Source organism: Cupressus sempervirens, chromosome 2 (genome assembly GCF_028749045.1).
Source record: "Cupressus sempervirens isolate cs-2001-9-10 chromosome 2, ASM2874904v1, whole genome shotgun sequence".
In the NCBI taxonomy this organism is placed as follows: Eukaryota; Viridiplantae; Streptophyta; class Pinopsida; order Cupressales; family Cupressaceae; genus Cupressus; species Cupressus sempervirens.
Genome location: NC_143119.1, coordinates 729,363,235 through 729,383,122, shown reverse-complemented (window position 1 = coordinate 729,383,122; position 19,888 = coordinate 729,363,235). Strand labels below are relative to the sequence as shown.

Here is a 19,888-nt window from a genome sequence, read left to right as displayed (position 1 = left end):
GTCATACGTCACCCTATAACCCCCTTTGACCCATAAGAATTATTCTAATATGTCCTTAGGGGTCCTAGGACCCCTAGGGACATATATCATCATGTAATAGGTCTAAGGGGGCCATAGGTTAACCTATGACCCCCTTTGACCCATAAGAATGATTCTAATATATATGTCATCATTTAATGGGTCGAAGGGGGTCATAGGTCAACCTATGACACCCTTTGACCCAAATGAAGCATTCTAATATGTCCCTAGGTGTCCTAGGACACCTAGGGACATATGTCATCATTTAATGGGTCGAAGGGGGTCATAGGTCAAGCTATGAACCCTTTTGACCCATATGAAGCATTCTAATATGTCCGTAGGGGTCCTAGGATCCCTAAGAACATATGTCGTCATGTAATGGTTTGACCTATTACCCCCTTTGACCCATAAGAATAATTCTAATATGTCCCTAGGGGTCCTTGGACCCCTAAGGAAATATCTTGTCATTTAATGGGTAAAAGGAGGTCATAGGTCATCATATGACCCCGTTTGACCCATATGAAGCATTCTAATATGTCCCTAAGGGTCCTAGGACCCCTAGGGACATATGTCATCATGTAATGTGTCGAAGGTGGTCATAGGTCAACCTATGACTCCCTTTGACCCATACGAATGATTCTAATATGTCCCTAGGGGTCCTAAGACCCCTAAGAACATATGTCATCATTTAATAGGTCGAAGCGGGTCATAAGTCAACCTATGACCCCCTTTGATCCATAGAAACGATTCTAATATGTCCCTACGGGTTCTAAGACCCCTAAGGACATATGTCATCATATAATGGATCGAAGGGGGTCATAGGTCAACCTATGACCCCCTTAGACCCATATGAAAGATTCTAATATGTCCCTAGGGGTCTAGGACCCCTAGGGACATATGTCATCATGTAATGGGTCATGAACAATTTTAAGACATTCCTAGGGGTCCTAGGATCCCTAGAGAAATATGTCATTATGTAATTGGTCAAAGGGGGTCATAGGTTTGACCCATAAGAATGATTCTAATATGTCCCTAGGGCTCCTAGGACCCCTAGGGACATATGTCATCATTTATTGGGTCAAAGGGGGTCATAGGTCAACCTTTGATCCCCTTTGACCCATATGAACGAATCTAATATGTTCCTAGGGGTCCTAGGATCCCTAAGGAGATATGTCATCATTTGATAGGTTGAAGGGGGTCATATGTCAACCTATGACCCGGTTTGATCCATATGAAGCATTCTAATATGTCCCTAGGGGTCCTAGGACCCCCATGGACATATGTTGTCAGGTAATGGGTCGAAGGGGGTCATAAGGTATGACCCCCTTTGATCGATTAGAAGGATTCTAATATGTCCCTAGGGGTCCCTAGGGACATATTTCGTCATGTAATAGGTCGAAGGTGGTTATAGGTCAACCTATGACCCCCTTTGACCCATAAGAATGATTCTAATATGTCCTTAGGGGTCCTAGCACCCCTAGGGACAAATGTCATCATTTAATGGGTTGAAGGGGGTCATAGGTCAACCTATGACCCCCGTTGATCCATAAGAACAATTCTAATATGTCCCTAGGGGTCCTAAGATTGGTAGGGACATATGTCATCATTTAATGGGTCAAATGGGGTCATTGGTAAACTTATGACCCCCTTTGACCCATATGAATGATTCTAATATGTCCCGAAGGATCCTAGGACCCCTGGGGACATATGTCATCATGTAATAGGTCGAACGAGGTCATAGGTAAATCTACAACCCCCTTTAACCCATATTAATGATTCTAATATGTACCTAGGGATCTTAGGACCCCTGGGGACATATATCGTCATGTAATGGGTCGAAGATTATAATATGTCCCTAGGGGTCCTAGGACCCCTATGGATATATGTTGTCATTTAATGGTTCGAAGGGGGTCATAGGTCAACCTATGACCCCCTTTGACCCATATGAAACATTCTAATATCTCCCTAGGGTTCCTAGGACCCCTAGGGATATATGTCATCATGTAATGGGTCAGAGGGGGTTATAGGTCAACCTATGACCCCCTTTGACCCATAAGAATGATTGTAATATGTCCCTAGGGTTCTTAGGACCCCTAGCTATATATGTCATCATTTAATGGGTCAAAGGGGGTCATAGGTCAACCTATGACACTGTTTGACCCATATGAAGCATTCTAATATGTCCTTAGGTGTCCTAGGACCCTTAGGGACATATGTCATCATGTAATGTGTTGAAGAGGGTCATAAGTCAACCTATGACCCCCTTTGACCCATAAGAATGATTCTAATATGTCCCTCGGGGTCCTAGGACCCTTAGGGACATATGTCATCATCTAATGGGTCAAAGAGGGTCATAGGTCACCCTATGAGCCCCTTTGTCCAATAAGAATGATTCTAATATGTCCCTAGGGGTCCTAGGACCCCTAGAGACATATGTCATCATTTAATGGGTCAAAGGGGGTCATAGGTCAACCTATGAGCCCCTTTGACCCATATGAAGCATTTTAATATGTCCCTAGGTGTCCTAGGACCCCTAGGGACATATGTCGTCATGTAATGTGTCGAAGGGGGTCATAGTTCACCCTATGACCCCCTTCAAACCATATGAAAAATTCTAATATGTCCCTAGGGGTCTTAGGACCCTTAGGGACATATGTCATCATGGAATGTGTTGAAAGGGGTCATATGTCACCCTATGATCCCCTTCGACCCATATGAATGATTCTAATATGTCCCTAGGGGTCTTAGGACCCCTAAGGACATATGTTATCGTGGAATGTGTCGAAGGTGGTCATTGGTCACCCTATGACCCCCTTCGACCCATATGAAGATTCTAATATTTCCCTAAGTGTCCTAGGACCCCTAGGGACAAATGTCATCTTGTAATATGTCGAAAAGGTTCAGAGGTCATCCTGTGACCCCATTCGACCCATATAAACTATTCTAATATGTCCTTAGGAGTCCTAGGATCTCTTAAGGACATATGTCGTCATAGAATGTGTCAAAAGGGGTCATAAGTCATCTTGTGAGCCCTTTTGACCCATATAAATGACTCCACTAGAAATAATAGAGTAAAATTAATAATAATATAGTATAACAATCATATATATATATATAATTTATAGATAATAATAATAATAACATAATATATTATATATTATAATTTACATATGATAATAATAATAATAATAATAAATTATAGATTATAATTTATATATGATAATAATAATAATATGTATTAATAACATATATATAATATATTACATTATTATATTTAATAAAAATATAGTAAAAATAATAATAATATATTATATTTATAGATGATAATAATAATAATAACATAATATATTATTATATATATTAATAGATTATATATTATATCTTTACATTACGTTATATATATATATATATATATATATATATATATATATATATATATATATATATATAATATTATTATATAATATATAGATTATATATTATTTTATATATAATAGTTATGTTATTATATTATATATTTATAGTTTATATATTATATCTTTACACATTTCATAACTCAAATTAGTTATATCACTTACAAATTTATTTTTCCCTCTAATTTTTGTGCCTTTTCCCTCCAATTTTTATGCCGCCGATATTGGATATCAGATCTCATATTGGATATCCGATATGAGATCCGATATCTGATCTGAGATCCAATATTCGATCTCATATTGGATATTCGATCTCAAATCGGATATCCGATAAGGCTTGGGCCTTACTTTCCAGGTTTAGTACCTGGATAGGTGAAAAAAAGTCAGAGCGAATTTTGAAGCACTTTTAGACGTGTTCAAACTCTATTTTTTTCACATTGCCACTTTTTGGCACACCATGATCCTGCACATATCTAGTTGTAGATCCATTCTTGGCATTAGAGGATGTTTTTCTTCTCTTGTGACATTCTAAACATCATTCCCTTGGGTTTTGGCCTTTGGAATTCATTCCTATCAGCTTCATTAAAAAGTAGATTGGGCCCATTTCCAAGTACAAGCGGATTGGGTGTTTTCTCATATCATTCTTGCTTCTTGTTCGATGCTTATTCCATTGTGAAGGAATGATTTTATGAGTGTCTTGGATTGATTGAAGGTAGATTTTACTATAGCAACACTATAGCATAGCACTATTCATATTACTGCAGCAGCAAGATGGGAAGTCATTACTAGAATATTATGTTATAATGTTGGAGGAATTAGTGAATTGAAACATCTACTATGTATTTGGTTTTCTTAGTTTGAAAATTAATATTATTTCAGTACTTGTTCAATCTTCAGTTTGCATATTATTATAAATTATGTCTTGTTCATGTTATGTTGTTTCAAATCTATGCAAAGACATAAAAATAAACAAACATTTTATTTCTAGAGCCATAAAGGGGTTTAAACATTTAAGAGAGAAATTAAGAGTTGGATGCAAATTATTTCACTAAATTTCTATCAACAGTTGGCTAAGTTTTTGGGAATTTCTAGGATGTCCATTATAGTGGTATCAGAGCTTTAAGTCTTACCATCTTGTGGAAGCCTTACAAGAAATTTGAAATAGCCAAATAAAGGGAAAAGTGTTTGATGAAATATCAAAACACTAAAGTCACAAATAAAATAGGTTTAGAATGTATGTTTTGAGCATGCGACAAAGGTCATTTACTTCCACCATACTAGAGCAAGACAAAAAAGATTTAGACTCACAAAGTGAGCAATCTAGTTCATCTGTGCAGGTGGACATAGAATCTAGACATATGTATGCAGAGGGGATATTCTTTGAACAAGATAGTAGTATGGGTGACTGAAATGATAGGAATACAGGACTAGACATAGGCAAGAATGTCAATCCAAATTAGGAGGAGGTAATGTTTAGATAGTTATTGGGTATGTTAGAGGAGGGGCAACATATACAACAAGAGAAAAATAGGCGAATCGATATGATGTTGCAGCTTATGGCTAGACAGATGGACATCAATATTAATCTAGGTGATGCAAACAATGAAAATGGGGGAAATGATAATAATGAAGGCCGAGGCAACAATGATTGTCCTAAGAATAACATTAATGGTAATAATAATGGACATGGAAACAATGGGAATGAGGTTGATAACTTTAGACATGTTGCATACCTAGCTTGGATAGGGAGCTTGAGACCTCTTCTATGCTCCTTCCCACCTAGAGATCCAATTCAACTAGTAAATGAATCACATTTTACTGAGTTACAAGATTAGTTCAAGAGGCATTAGGAGGCTAGTAGAACTGAATTTTCAAGAAAATATTTCCCTAAGAGATTATATAGACTTGAGGATGAGACACATGCCTAGAGAAGGAGGGAGAAATCAAAACTTTGAGCTAAGAAAGAAAGTTGGGAAACTTTCTTTACCTTATTATGATGCCTTAGGGAAGATGACTACATGAGCTTGGGTGCAGAAGGTAGATACATACTTCCAACTTAATCTAATGCCTAAGGAGGAGGCTATCAAGTGTGTGGCTATTCATTTGGATGGCCTAGCACATTAGTGGTGGCACCGTGGCATGGTAACCTTTGCACATAATTAGATCACATCTTACAAGGAGTTCACTGAGAGACTCATTGAGATATTATATACCAAAGATCTTGAGTTATAGTTTGAAGAGTTGGAATAGCTCAAGCAGTGGGGATTAGTTGAGACATACATCAGTGAATTTTAGAAGTTAGTTGTGTTAGTTATAAATATTTTAGAGAGGTGATTAGTAGTGCTATTTATGGATGAACTCTCAGATCCCTTAAGGGGCTGGGTTAAGGGGCATGACCTGGCTACATTATAGGAGGCCACTAACAAGGATCATGACTTAGCACCTTCTTCTTTTAAGATCATATTTCAGCATAGGGATTCACATATGAAGAAGGATAAGGATAAGGATAAAAAACCTTTTTACCAGGATGCAAAACCAAAAGGGGATAATAGAAAATTGGAAAATAAAACCCTAAATGAGTTAAGGAGGAAGAAGTTGTGTTTTCATTGTCGAGAGCCTTCAGACTTATCTCATAAGTTCCCTCTCAAAGCTAATGAAAATCAAATGGATTATTTTTTAGTGGAAGAGTCACAGTCAAAGGGGGAGGATTAGCACTCTAATTCGCATGAGAGTAGCACTCCAAAGGAGAACATCATTCCTAAGGATGATAGGTCATTGGCACAATTGACAAGGGCTCAAAAGGTGACCACATTTAGGGTTAGAGGTACTATCCATGGGTAGAAAGTGATCTCTCTCATTGACAATATGGCTACACATAACTTAATAGATCCATAATTAGTGGTGATGATAGGTTTATAGACTGAGAAACATGCTAGGTTTAGAGTTACGGTAGCTAATGGTGACAAATTATTATGCACTTGGAAGATATTTGATTTTTACATCAAGTTTGGAGATGGCTATGAGTTGGAGGATGAGTTCTATGTAGTAGACATGAGAGACTATGATGTCATCCTCAGCATTATATGGATGGCCTCACTAGTTGAGTCCACACTCAACCTAGAAAAATTAGAGATGAGATTCTAGCATGAGGGAAGAACTATTGTACTCAGAGGACTTTTGAATGGGAGTTGCTGAGTAGTCTCCCTGAGAAGAATGTAGAGACTTTTTTGGCATAATGGCATAGAGTGGGCAGCAGAGTATTTCATCATGCCAACCCCATAGGAGCCACAGGTAAAGAGTCATCAACTAGATATCTAGGAGATACTTGATAGGCACGCCAAAGTATCTGGCGATATTCCACATAGGGTTCCTCCTGACAGGGGAATAGAGCATTTTATTAAGCTTGAGGAGGGAGCCAAACTATTCATGATTACCCCCTATCATCATCCTAAGAAATACGAGGATGAGATAGAAAAGGAAATTAAGGAGCTATTGGAGATGGGTCACATTAGGTCTAGCAAAATCCCTTTTGCTTCAGCAGTAGTTCTAGTGAAGAAGAAGGATGAGATGATGTACATGTGCATCAATTATAGGGTACTAAATAATAAAAAACTATAAACAAGTATGCCATACCTAGGATTGATGAGCTTATTGATGAGTTGCATGGTGCATGCGTCTTCACCAAAATCAATTTGCAATCCAGATACCACCATATCAGGATGAGAGCAAAGGACATTGAGAATACAACCTTCTGATGTCACTATGGTCACTTTCAGTTTATGGTTATGCCATTTGGGCTAACCAATGCACCTGCCACATTTCAAAGTTGTATGAACTAGGTGTTCAGAGGGTAATTAAGGAGGTTCATCTTGGTCCTCTTTGATGACATCTTGGACTTCAATAAGACTTGGGAGCAACACTTGCAGCATTTGGAGGAGGTGTTATCTATTCTAGATAGAGAGTCATTATATGCCAAGGAATCAAAATGTGAGTTTGGAATGATCAAGCTCCTTTACCATTAGTGTTGATGGTGTTTGGGTTGATCCTAAAAAGATTAGAGCTATTATGGATTGACCTACTCTCACAAACCTCACACAACTTAAGGGGTTCTTTGGATTATGTGGTTTTTACAGGAGGTTCATTAGGGGATTCTCACATATTGCTGCACCTTTGACAAATCTTACCAAGAAAGGAGCATTCACATAGACAGAGGCAACATAGAGATGTTTTTTCTACTTCAAATAGGTGATTTCATCTTGTCCATTTCTACCTCTACATGATTTCATGAAGCCATTTGAGCTTCAATTTGATGCTTCAGGAGACAAGATAGGAGCAATATTGATAGAAGAGATATACCCCATTGCATTCAAGAGTAGGAGGCTTTGAGGAATTGAAAGGATTCATTCTATCTACAATAGGGAAATGTTAGCCATAATGCATGCATTGGCCAAATTCTGATCATATTTGGTAGGTGGGCATTTTGTGATCAAAACTGATCACAATAGTATTAAATACTTCATGAGCCAACATGATCTTAATGATCGGCAGTAGAAATGGGTTACTAAATTGTAGGCTTATGACTTTGATATAGAGTTTGTCAAAGGTAAGAAAAATGTGGTGGTTGATGCTTTATCTCAGAGACCTCACTTATGTTCTCTGGCATAGGTTTCAAGAGATTGGAGAGATTGAATTGCAGCAAAGTATACAGGAGATGATTGGGCTTCTTGGATAGTTATGGGGACCATTCAGGATGATAGGTATGTAGTGTTGGATAGGTTGATCAGATTTTAGGATAGGATTTATTTGATCCCTACATCATAGTTTAGAGAGGAGATTCTGAGGGCATTTCATGATACACCTATAGCTAGGCATCCAACGGTCTTCAAGACCTATAGGAAAATCCAAGAGAGGTTCTCATGGAGAATGCTCAAGAATGATGTTCAAAAGTATCTCAGGGAGTGTACAGTTAGTCAACAAAATAAGGGAGAGTACGCATTTCCTACAAGTTTACTATAGCCCTTTCCCATTCTAGACAGGAAATGGGAAAGTATTTCTATGGACTTCATCACTAGTTTACCGTGAGTGCAGGGAAGAGATTGTATTTATGTGGTGGTAGATAGATTAACAAAGTTCACTCACTTCTTTGTTATTCCTTCTACTTATACAACAACACAAGTTGTAGATTTATTTTTTAGAGAGGTCTTTAGGTTGCATGGGATACCAAGATTTATTGTTAGTGACAAGGATAGCAAGTTCATGAGCACCTTTTGGCAGGACTTGTTCAGGCTATGCGGTACAGATCTTACACTTAGTACGAGTTACCATCCTTAGACAGATGGGTAGATGGAAATAGTAAATAAATGGGTGGAAGGCTATTTGCGAAACTATGTGACTGCATAGTAGAGAGCATTGGTCAAGTGGTTATACATGGGGAAGTATTGTTACAATGACCATCAGGATGACTCCATTTATGGCATTGTATGAGTATGAAGCACCCAGCTTCATGAATTTACTTTAGGGGAACATCTAAGTGCCCAAAGCCAAAGACATGTTGTAGGATAGTCAAGATATGCTAAGAGCACTCAAGGAGAACATACAATAGGCTCAAAATTAGCAAAGTTGTATGTTGATCAACATAGGGTAGAGCATAGTTTGGTGGTAGGGCATATGGTGTATTTGAGGCTATAGCCATATAGGCAGTCATCACTCAAGAGGAGCAAAGTAAAAAAGTTGAAGCCTATATTTTATGGTCCCTATAGGGTGATTCACAGAGTGGGAGAAGTTGCCTATGAGCTTGAGCTTCTAGAGGGTAGTCAGGTGCACAATGTATTTAATGTGTTGAGGCTTAAGAAAGTCATTGGTCAGAGTGTAGTTCCTTCTATAGATTTACCCCCTTTGGATGATGAGGGGAAGCTTGTGTTAGTACCTAAGGCTATTCTGGACACCCGAGAGAGGAAACTCAAAACCAAGATAGTAAAGGAGTATTTGGTCAAATGGAAAGACCTGTCAGAGTAGGATGCTACATGGGAGAGTGAGTAGGTTATTCAACAGGTTGGACTGAGATTGCTTAAGGATAACCAATTTCAAGGGGGGGAAACTATAATGTCCCCACTTTAGTAGTCAACCAAGTGTGTATGTGTGTTAGCCTAGTTCTACATGTTTTCAAGGGATAATGAAAGGTTTAAAGGGATCTTAGAGTGTTTTTCCCTAGTCATCTCCAATTTGGGCCAAAATGGAGTTGATTTACTCAATTTTAGGCATACTTAATGTTTTTAGTAAATTACTAGGACACAGGGGAGGCTAGTTTTGGTGATTGAATTTGGTACTTTGCGGTGAGAGCTTTTCGATGAGCTATCTCTCATGTCATTTAGAGTCTGATAGCTAATATATTTTTATGACTGAAGTATTATTAAAGTAACAATTAATTTAGTTGTAAAATATTAAAGTGTTACTTTAATATTAAATTTTATGGGAATGTGTGTGAATCAAAAGGGGTTCCTAAGGGAGACATAAGTGATTATTTTAATGCGTTTTATATTGCACATCTTTTATCTCACATTTCTCATGTGAGTAGAATGGACCCTTAGAGAAAGAACAAAAGGGAGTGTTAGTGGCTTCATTTGGCATGCTAAATATGAAGAAAATTGATGTGTGAGTTGCAGATCCATTCTTGGCATTAGAGGATGTCTATCCTCTCTTGTGACATTCTAGACATCCTTCCCATGGGTTTTGGCCTTTGAAATTCATTTCTATCAGCTTCATTAATAGACAAATTGGGTGTATTTCCAACTATAGGCAGATTGGGTGTTTGCTCATATCATTCTCGCTTCTTCTCTGATGCTTATGTCATTGTGAAGGGATGATTTTATGAGGATCTTGGATTGATTGAAGGAAGATTTTATTGTAGCAGCACTATAGCATGACAATATTCATATTACTGCAGCAACAAGATGGGAAGTCATAACTAGAATATTATGTTATAATGCTAGAGTAATTAGTGAATTGAAATGTCTGTTATGTATTTGATTTTCTTAGTTTGAAAATTAATATTATTTCAATAGTAGTTCAATCTTCAGTTTGCATAGTATTATAAATTTCATCTTGTTCATGTTATGTAGTTTCAAATCTATGCAAAGACATATAAAAAACAAACATTTTATTTCCATAGCCATAAAGGGGTTTAAACATTTAACAAAGAAATTAAGAGTTGGGTGCAAATTATTTGACTAAATTCCTATTAGCAGTTGGTTCAGTTTTTAGGAATTTCTAGGGTGTCCATTACAATGGACTTTACAAAATAAATGGGTTTATAGGTTAGAAGAAGAGGACGGAGGTAAGAAAATATTTAAATCCAGGTTAGTCATTAAAGGAGTTGAATAGAAAAGGGGCATTGATTTTGATTAGATATTTTTTCTTTTTGTTTAAATGACTTCTATTTGTACTATTTTAAGTATTGTGGCTACTAAAGATTTGCATTTGGAGTAAATTGGTGTTAAAATAGTCTTTCTTCATGGTGATTTAGATGAAGAGATATATATGGAACAACCACAGGGCTTTGAGGTCAAGGCAAGGAGAATTTAGTTTGTAGATTGAAGAATAATTTATATGGCTTAAAGCAAGCACCTTAGAAATGGTATCTTAAATTTGATAGTTTTAAGAATAAGCATAGTTATACTAAGAGTCATTTTGACCATTGTATTTATTTTAAGAGGTTAGATGATTACAACTACATTATTTTATGTTATATGTTGATGATATGCTTGCAACTGGGTCTAACATGGACCACATTAAGGGGATAAAACAATAGTTAACACATTCATTTGCTATGAAAGATTTGGGGGCAGTAAAAAAAAATCCTTAGTATGAAGATTTGCAAAGGTTGGAAGACCAAAAAATTGACATTATCTCAAGTCAATTTTATTGAGAAGGCATTGCAACATTTCTCTATGGAGAATGCTAAAGTAGACAACACACCTTTACCTCGTCATTTAAAATTGACTAAGGAGATGTGTCCAAAGACACTAGAATCGGAGGCTAAGATTTCCATGGTACCTAATGTTTTATCCATGGTGAGCTTAATGTATGTCATGGTATGTACTTGTTCAGATATTGCACATGCAGTAGGTGTTGCTAGCAAGTATTTGAGTCATCCTAGAATTGAGCATTTGAATGTAGTTAAATAGATTCTTATATATTTGAGAGGAACATCCAATAAGAGTTTACATTTTTGGGGCTCTACTACTGATTTATAGGGCTATGTTGACTCATATTTGGCAAGGGATATTGATACTAGATGAAGTACTATAGATTATGTATTTTTTATTGGTGGGAGAGTAGTGAGTTGGATTTCTTGGTTGTCGAAGGTTAATACTTTAAAAACTACAAAGGTCGAGTATGTTTTTGTGATAAAGGTAGCCAAGGAGATGATATGGCTTCAATTATTCATGGAAGAGTTGGGGCACACACATATGGAAAAATATTTGTTTACAGATAGCTAGAGTGTTATTTATCTTGTCAAGAATCTTTCTCTACATTCAAGGACAAAGTACATATAGTTGAGTGTCATATTTGCATGTTCACATCTTTCTATAGTGAATTATCAATGTTCAATAACAATATAATGACTAATTTATTTTGAAAAATAAAAAACGCCAGTAAAAATATTATTCAACCAATAACCAACCAATCAAGATCAAAAAATTATATAAAATACAACCAAAGGAAAATAGATGCCCTATGAGGGAAATCAGAAGCTAAGTTACTTGTAATTTTTATTAACTTTTAACATAGATATTCACATAGACCTATCTTAATTTTTTCATCCTGCTCTTTTAAAAGAGATTTGATCAAATTCTTAGGAAAATGTGAAACAAACGAGCCTTTATCTTTTCATTTTTCAATATTAAATATTTAACTTCTAATCCATAATTGTAAAATTTTGAAAATCCATTTCTCTAAATAAAGACTAAAAATAGGTGCAGTTTGCATCACAATTTGCATTGGAAGAAGTGTAGTGCGTGACTATCTTTGTATAATTTCTTACATATTTAGTGATTGTTTAATACTTTGATTGAGTTAATAGAAATGACACTTCAAATTGTATATTATAAATGCTAAACATTTTCTCCTATTCTCAGAATTCCAAGGATTCATGATCATGTCATGCAAGATGTATTAGGTATGTTACTATTTGCCGCACTTTTCCTTTGTAAAATTGTATTTAACATTTTATTGTGGAATTAAGCTTAACTTCTTTGTTATATATTTTATTAAGGTTAATGTATTTACATGCATAGTATCATGGTGATTTTTGATATTATTATTGTATTCATAGTAATTAGTTATAAAATGTTTACATAAACAAGTTTTGACAGAAAATACAATCAAATTTTTTTTGTATAGTTCTATGGGGAAAAGTGGGTGAGTCCAACTAGTGCCTCATCATATTTTGAGTTTTGAGTTGGAAGAAAATTTTGATTGCACATATTCTTTTATATTTTAATATTATTATTTATCAGATTTTATTTTAGAAAAGGGACCATCATAACTTTATAAAATTACGATGTAACTTGTTAGAGGCTGCAACATCTCTTAAGGACTAGCTAAATTCTCTATGCCAAAATAAATATTATCTACCAAAGGTATGCTCATTTATCCAGTTAGCTCTCAAGGGCCAAATCTTATTAAGTGAAAGGCTTACAAAACAGGGGTTTTTGGGCCCCTTTAGATTTGTTCTTTGTGGTAATCATGAAGATTCTTGAAAGCACCTCCCTTTACAATGTGAATTATCTAAGTTGTGTTGTTGTTTTAGTTATAGAAAAACCCATTTTCCATCCACTATCAAAAATGTTTTTACATGATGATTTCACCCTCTTCCAAGTAATCTTTATAATGTATTTAGGGTATCCCTAAATAGTTATCCAAAAGGTATGTAAGGAGAGGAACTGTAGATGTTTTTAATATAAAAGGGAACTTTTGCGATGCATCTTCAATAGAATAGGATCCACTATCTCAAAGTTGGTAAGCATTACATCTTACCCAATTAATTCTTCAATTATCTCTTCTAATTAGGATGATAGGAAGATTTAATTTCATTGGACATTGATCAAATTTAGGCTTGTTAATAGGCATGTTTGAGTTAATCAAGAATCCAAAAAGGGATAGTGCATGTGAGTGGTGTAAACCATAGATTGGCTACTTAGATGTTAAATGTGATGGTATCTCAAGAGGAAACTCTAGTCCCTCTAGTTTGGGAATTGTAGAAACTAATGATGCTAGCTATTGGATCCAAAAGGTGGTAATGATTATATTACAGAGGTCCAAGAAACTTGGTATGCAATAAATTTGGCCAAACTTCTTTTAGCTAAAAACATCCACCTAGAAGGAAATTTTTTTATTCTCATATACTCTCTAAAAAATATGACGTTTTGACTTGGTCCCTAAATAAATTCATATAACCCACATGTGTCATTTTAAAGTCATTTATAGAATTTAAAATCTCTCACATCCTTAGAGTTGGTGAATCATTAGAAGACAAATTTTCTAAACTTGTCATCAATTTAAAGGAGATATTGAAGGAAGATTTTTGAGATTCTTTTTATGGATTAGGATTTATGATGGTGTTCCCTTGTATGATGCCTAAGTTTCCTAGTAATTTTATTGATTGTGATCTTGAGGAGATGTGACAGGTAATGATAGATGCATAAGGAAGGGCTTAGACATCACCCTTCCTTTATTTCTATCTATATATTCATTAGGTAGTCATTGGTAAAGATACTATTGTTTCTTTTATTATAGAGTGAATAGGTTTCAATGGAAGAAAAAAATTCTATTTCCATGTACAAATAACAATTAGCCTTTCTAGGCATCAGTGGTAGGTGTGAATAAACTTGTTGGTAATGTTGACCTGAATGTAGGCAAGATAATGGTGTTGGACCTGGATGAACCTAAGTATGTAGATGAGTCTCCTAGAAAGAAAAGAACATGATCTTCTAATAGGAAGCTAAAGGCTGAGAATTGGGAGTTGATCAAAGAGGATATCAAAATGGACATGGAAAAGATCAAGGAGAAGAAGGAGGAGTTGGCTCTTGAGCAAGTATAATGATGGGTTATCAATTCTTCTGGTCTTTTGATTTTTTTTGTGTCTTCAACATAGGTCTGTCATTTGGTTTTTATGATGGTCTTGGTCTCATTTTACTGTTGCTTTTGTGGTGGGTTTTTGGTTTCTGGGGGAGATGGTTTTCTTTTCCAACACAGGTTTATATATCTTGTAATGAATATTGGGGTTTTAGGTCCCCTATAATTTTAAAAAAAAATGTTTTATCCCTTACTAAAAAACAAATAGGTTCTCTAGGTAACATTTTTGAAAGATTCTTAAAGTTGTGTCCAAGATTCATTAGTCCCTATTATTGCAATTGTTTGATGTTATCATGCAAGACAAATTCATGCAAACGAAGCACCAATACCATGTTAGTGTGAATATTTTTTTTAATGTTCTTTACATGGATGCTTGAGTTTGGTACAACTAAATATGAGTTTGTCCACTAAAAGCCTGTGTGGAGGAGGAAATTATATTCTATTTGATAGTAATAAAACCATTGCAATCCCTGTTAAGGTTTTAAGTATAAAGAAGGTGACTAGAGGGACAACCAAGCTAGTGAGGGTGTTGTTTACCCCTTTACTTTTTTTAGTACAAATACGAAAATTAACAAACAAAGGTGTAAATTCTTATGTGGGTTGACATTAATGGAAAAAATTCATAAGAAACAAGATAAGAGTATTGTTGAGGAAGAGGCAAACTTAAAATTTCAAATTTTGATCTTTACAGCTATTGACTCAATGGTTCAAGGCATCATTGAATGGGATACCCTATATATAAGGGATTTTTTTAATTCTTTCTTATCTATGTTTCCTTTGTTCTAAAGCTCAACCTTCATTGATGGTTTTTTTCTATTTAATATATGTTCTTCCATGCTATAGGATTGGGAAGTGCTTCAAAAGATTATATAATATTTTATTATTATTATTGTAATGATTGTGACATACTCCTTTAAAAAAATTATCTATTAGTTTATAAACTATTTCCTTGTAATGATTGTTACATACTCCCTAAAAAAAAAAAAACTATCTATTAGTTTATATCATTAAAAATTATAACTATTTGATATTACTTCTCATTAAACCATCTATTGTGACTATTAGGCCAAGCTTATTTGAAATTGGTATGGAAAGTGACACATAACTAGATAGAAAAAAATCATCTTTCCTTTAAATACTCTTATAATATATTATTTTTCCATTACATGTTATTTTTTTAATTTATAAAGAATAATTTAGGGGGGCGTTATGAGCTTTAATCATATAAGGAGCTATAGAGATGTTGATTATCAATAGTTGAAAAAACATTATGAAATTAAATTTGTTAGAATTAGATGGTCATTTTTTGGTAATTTTCTTGTATAATGAATAAATTAAACTATATAAGAAACACAAAAGTTATTTGACATAAGATAGTTATATTAATTATATTACTTTACTGGTAAGACAAGTTTAGTTAACAACATTTATTTATTTATTTGACGGGGATTGGGAAGTGCTTGAAAATATTATATAATATTTTATTATTATTCTTGTAATGTATTAGTTTTTAAAGTTGTATAAATAATTATTTTTAATTAAGAATTAAAGATTGAAGGGAAACCCTTAAGCATCACACAATAAACAAAAGAAAAAAAAAACTCAGTTTTGATTATTAAATATTTTTGGTTCAACAATAAAGTCTCGGTGTGTGATGTTTAAGTCGTAAGAGGTTGATTATATATTCTAATAAGCTAATTGATAAAATAGATCCCTCAATTTCAATAAATAAATTCTATATTCAACAAAAGACCATCCTTAAACATCACACACTAAGAAAGAAACTAAGCTTGCAAAAATAAGTCAACTTTGACTATTAACACTTTTAGCATAGAAATTTGACCTTAGTGTATGATGTTTGAGGGGTCGAATCTTATTGGAGCCTTAACCCTCTAGCCAAGACTAAATTAATGAGAAGAGAAAGTTCGGACGATCCCACATGTCCTAAGCCACAAGGACTAAATTGATGAGAGAAGAAAGAGTTGAGACAATCCCACCTGTCTAAGCCACAAGGACTAAATTGATGAAAGAAGAGAGAGTCCAGGAGATTGATGAAAGAAGAGAGAGTCCGGAGATCCCACACGTCCTTCCTAAGCCACATGTGTGTCTATATATATATATATATATATAGACACACGACTTTATGTAGAGGACTGTGGAGGCATATATACACATTGAACAGCTGAGTATTTGGCTTCGAGTAGAAATCAAGATTAAACTTTTAAAAGAAAAGTAACTGAAAATTGGACTTAGCGTTAAAACCTAGTACAGGAAAAGAATATACATCGGAAAATAAAGACCACATCAGAAACGAATGGACGAAAGCTGGTCCTCGCCGACAAAGATGCCATGAAAGCCGTAGGGAACTCTCACAGGGAGCTCCACAGAAGCCACGATTTCCAGTGTGGGAGACTGCGCGTCCATTAAAACGAAACTCGACACTCCAGTCCTCTCATCGTGAGTGTACGCCACCACGTAGCCGTCATCCTCCACCGCATTCAGCTCCGATGTCCTTGGAACAAAGAATGGCTCGCTTCCAAAGCAGTAGGAGCCGTACAACCGCACAGCCACAACGTTCTCCTTGCCGTCGTCGCCATCTTCTTTCTCGAAATCAAGCTTCACGATGCCGGAGATCTTGGGGAGCGGCGCGCCGATCGACATGTACGCGTACCGATTCTTCTTCGTCCGATAGCGCCCGTTGACAACACCAAACTCGAGGCATTTCGAAGAAAGCGGCGTCCGTACGACGATGCCGGTGCTGAGATTAATCCTCACCTTCTCCACCGTTGCATGCACCAGATGAGTCCTCTCCAGAATATGTTCCACCGGGTACGAATTCGCCGCAATCAGCACAATCTCATCGCCGTCATCCCACGCGTTGAGCGAATGGAAGAAATTGAAGCCCGGAACTTCGAACCACTTCATTTTCCGAGTCGTCGGTGGCATAACGCGGGATGATTCCGAGGCGGGGAACCTTTCCGGTGTCGCAGCCGATGGGCGATCCCTCGCCGAGAATCATGTCCAGCGGCTTCACCACGATCTGCGTGTCGGGAAACACAGCGTACTTTTCCGTGATCGCAAAGTCGTGGATAAATGACGGCTGCAGCATGGAAAGAATTCCGACGTCGGGCTGCTTCACACCGTCAGCCGCCACTCTGAAATAGTTCAGAAACGGCGGCACGGCGCCGTAACGGAACGCAAACAGTTCCCCAGTTGCGGGATCGACTTTGGGATGCGCCGTCATACCCATGGACAGCTTCCCGTCAAAATCATAACGTCCGACGGTTTCAACGTCCCCGCCGTCAGTAACTCTAACGACGTAGGGCAGATCAGATTCGCCCAAAGCCATTAGCTTGTTGTCGAAATGCAAGAGACTGGTATTCGCCAGCCCGCCGCCATTGAATGGATTGAAGAGTCCAAGAGCCACTCTGGCGGCGATGAGCGCACCCCTCGCCACGCCGGCAAAACTGTAGAATCCCGAGAAGACGTTGGGCATCACGGGACCGCCGGCGATGTCCTCCTGAACGTATTTGTACGTGCGGACAAAGCGGCTGCAGAAAGTGGCGCGGCCGTTTTTATCCGCAGCGCATGCAACATTCCGTCGCCGTCGAAAAGATGATGGCCGCCGCGGGGAACGTACCTGGGATTCGGCCCGTTGCGGATATATACGCCGTCCAAACATGCTGGAAGAGTTCCTCGCACGTTCACGCACTCTGTCGGCGCTGTTTCCTTCGCGGGGGCAAAGTTTGCGGCCAAGACAAACCGCGGATCCACCGACGGCCTGAGCGGCTTATCGATGAAATTGTTGATGAAGTCGTCTACGGCGTTGCATACGACGGTGGTTAAAGGCCGCGGAGAGGGAAGATCTGAGGAATTTATTAGGCTTCCAAATGATTGCACGTTCAGTGGCTTTAATGGCGGCTCGTCCTCCGCATAAGTGGGAGCAGTGGGTTTTTCTGACGGCGCAGTGGAAGTGGGTTTCGCTTCTGTCTGCACGTTGCATGCAACCAGGCGGCGCGGATGGGAAGGGAATTTGGGGGCATTGGTGTTGTTAAAGCAAGATTTTGCGGAACAAGGGAAAATAGGATCCATTATCATGCTTCCATGTTATGGACCCCAACATTCTATCGTTTATATAGTAAATTTATATTTTCCATCTTCCGTGCACAGAAATATCGATGCCCTTGTTCACACGAAACCATATTTTTTTCTTGTTTGCGAAAATGAATTTGTGAGGCCCGTGTCTGGTTTCAGGTAATATCTCTTACCCTGGATTGCAGTCACACAATTCCTCCTTTCAGTATCAGAGCATTTGGATAAGTGGATAGGATAATAATTTGTGTCGCGACAGAAAGGCTAATTACAATTCCATTTTCCTGTCGCTATTTGAAGATGATTGTAAGACAAGAATTAAATTTAAGTTTGTCTTTTTCAAAAAGGGTAACATTGTTAATATTTTATATAATTTCAGGAATTAAATTTATTTAAATGTTTTTATTTTATCATAAATGTTAAGAAGGTATTATTTTTTATTAAGTTATATGCTAATGTAAATAGAGTCATAGTTTACGTTTACAATTCTAGGTATAAGATGCAAATTAATATTTATAAATAAATTTAAATAATTAAGTGTGTAGATATATACTTTTAGTTGTCATAAGGTTATGCATTTCCAATCTAAAAATATCTTAATGTCATAATATAATAATATCTTGATGTCATTGTTTACATTATACAATGTTATGTAATTTTTATAAGATAATATTATTGAGGGTAGTTACTAGAAATCCTACCTTTGTGTGATGGGCACATTGAATACCTATGGAAGAAAAACTAGAATAAAAAGGTTTTTTTTTTTTTTTTTTTCCATATATTTGTGTAATACATGAAGTCGAGAGAGAGAGAGAGAGAGAGAGAGAGATGATAAAGAATATGGGAAGACACCTAGTAGCTGCACAAGCTGAATTCCCACACCTAGAACTCCTAATCCATACATTGAAATTAGTCAATTTATTTGGTGAATGTAGGTGACTAAATATCTTAAAGCTAAGATTTAGGCATTTCCTCATTTACAAAGCTCTATGTAGAAGTCATAGAGTGGAAAGTGGACATAAACTGTCATTTCAAAATGTTCTGTTAATAATTGGTAACTTTAGTTGGATAAACTGTAGTCCATATATATATATATATATATATATATATATATATATATATATATATATATATATATATATATATATATATATAAGTGTAAGATATAATATATATATTAATATATTAAATATATGAGATATTTATTTGGCATTATATTAATTACACTC

At 36.2% G+C, this 19,888-nt stretch overlaps 1 pseudogene; it reads right to left on the bottom strand.

Annotated features, from left to right (window-relative positions):
- Positions 1 to 16,714: 16,714 nt before the first annotated feature.
- Positions 16,715 to 18,665, bottom strand: LOC149575454 (putative carotenoid cleavage dioxygenase 4, chloroplastic; annotated as a pseudogene).
- Positions 18,666 to 19,888: the final 1,223 nt, after the last annotated feature.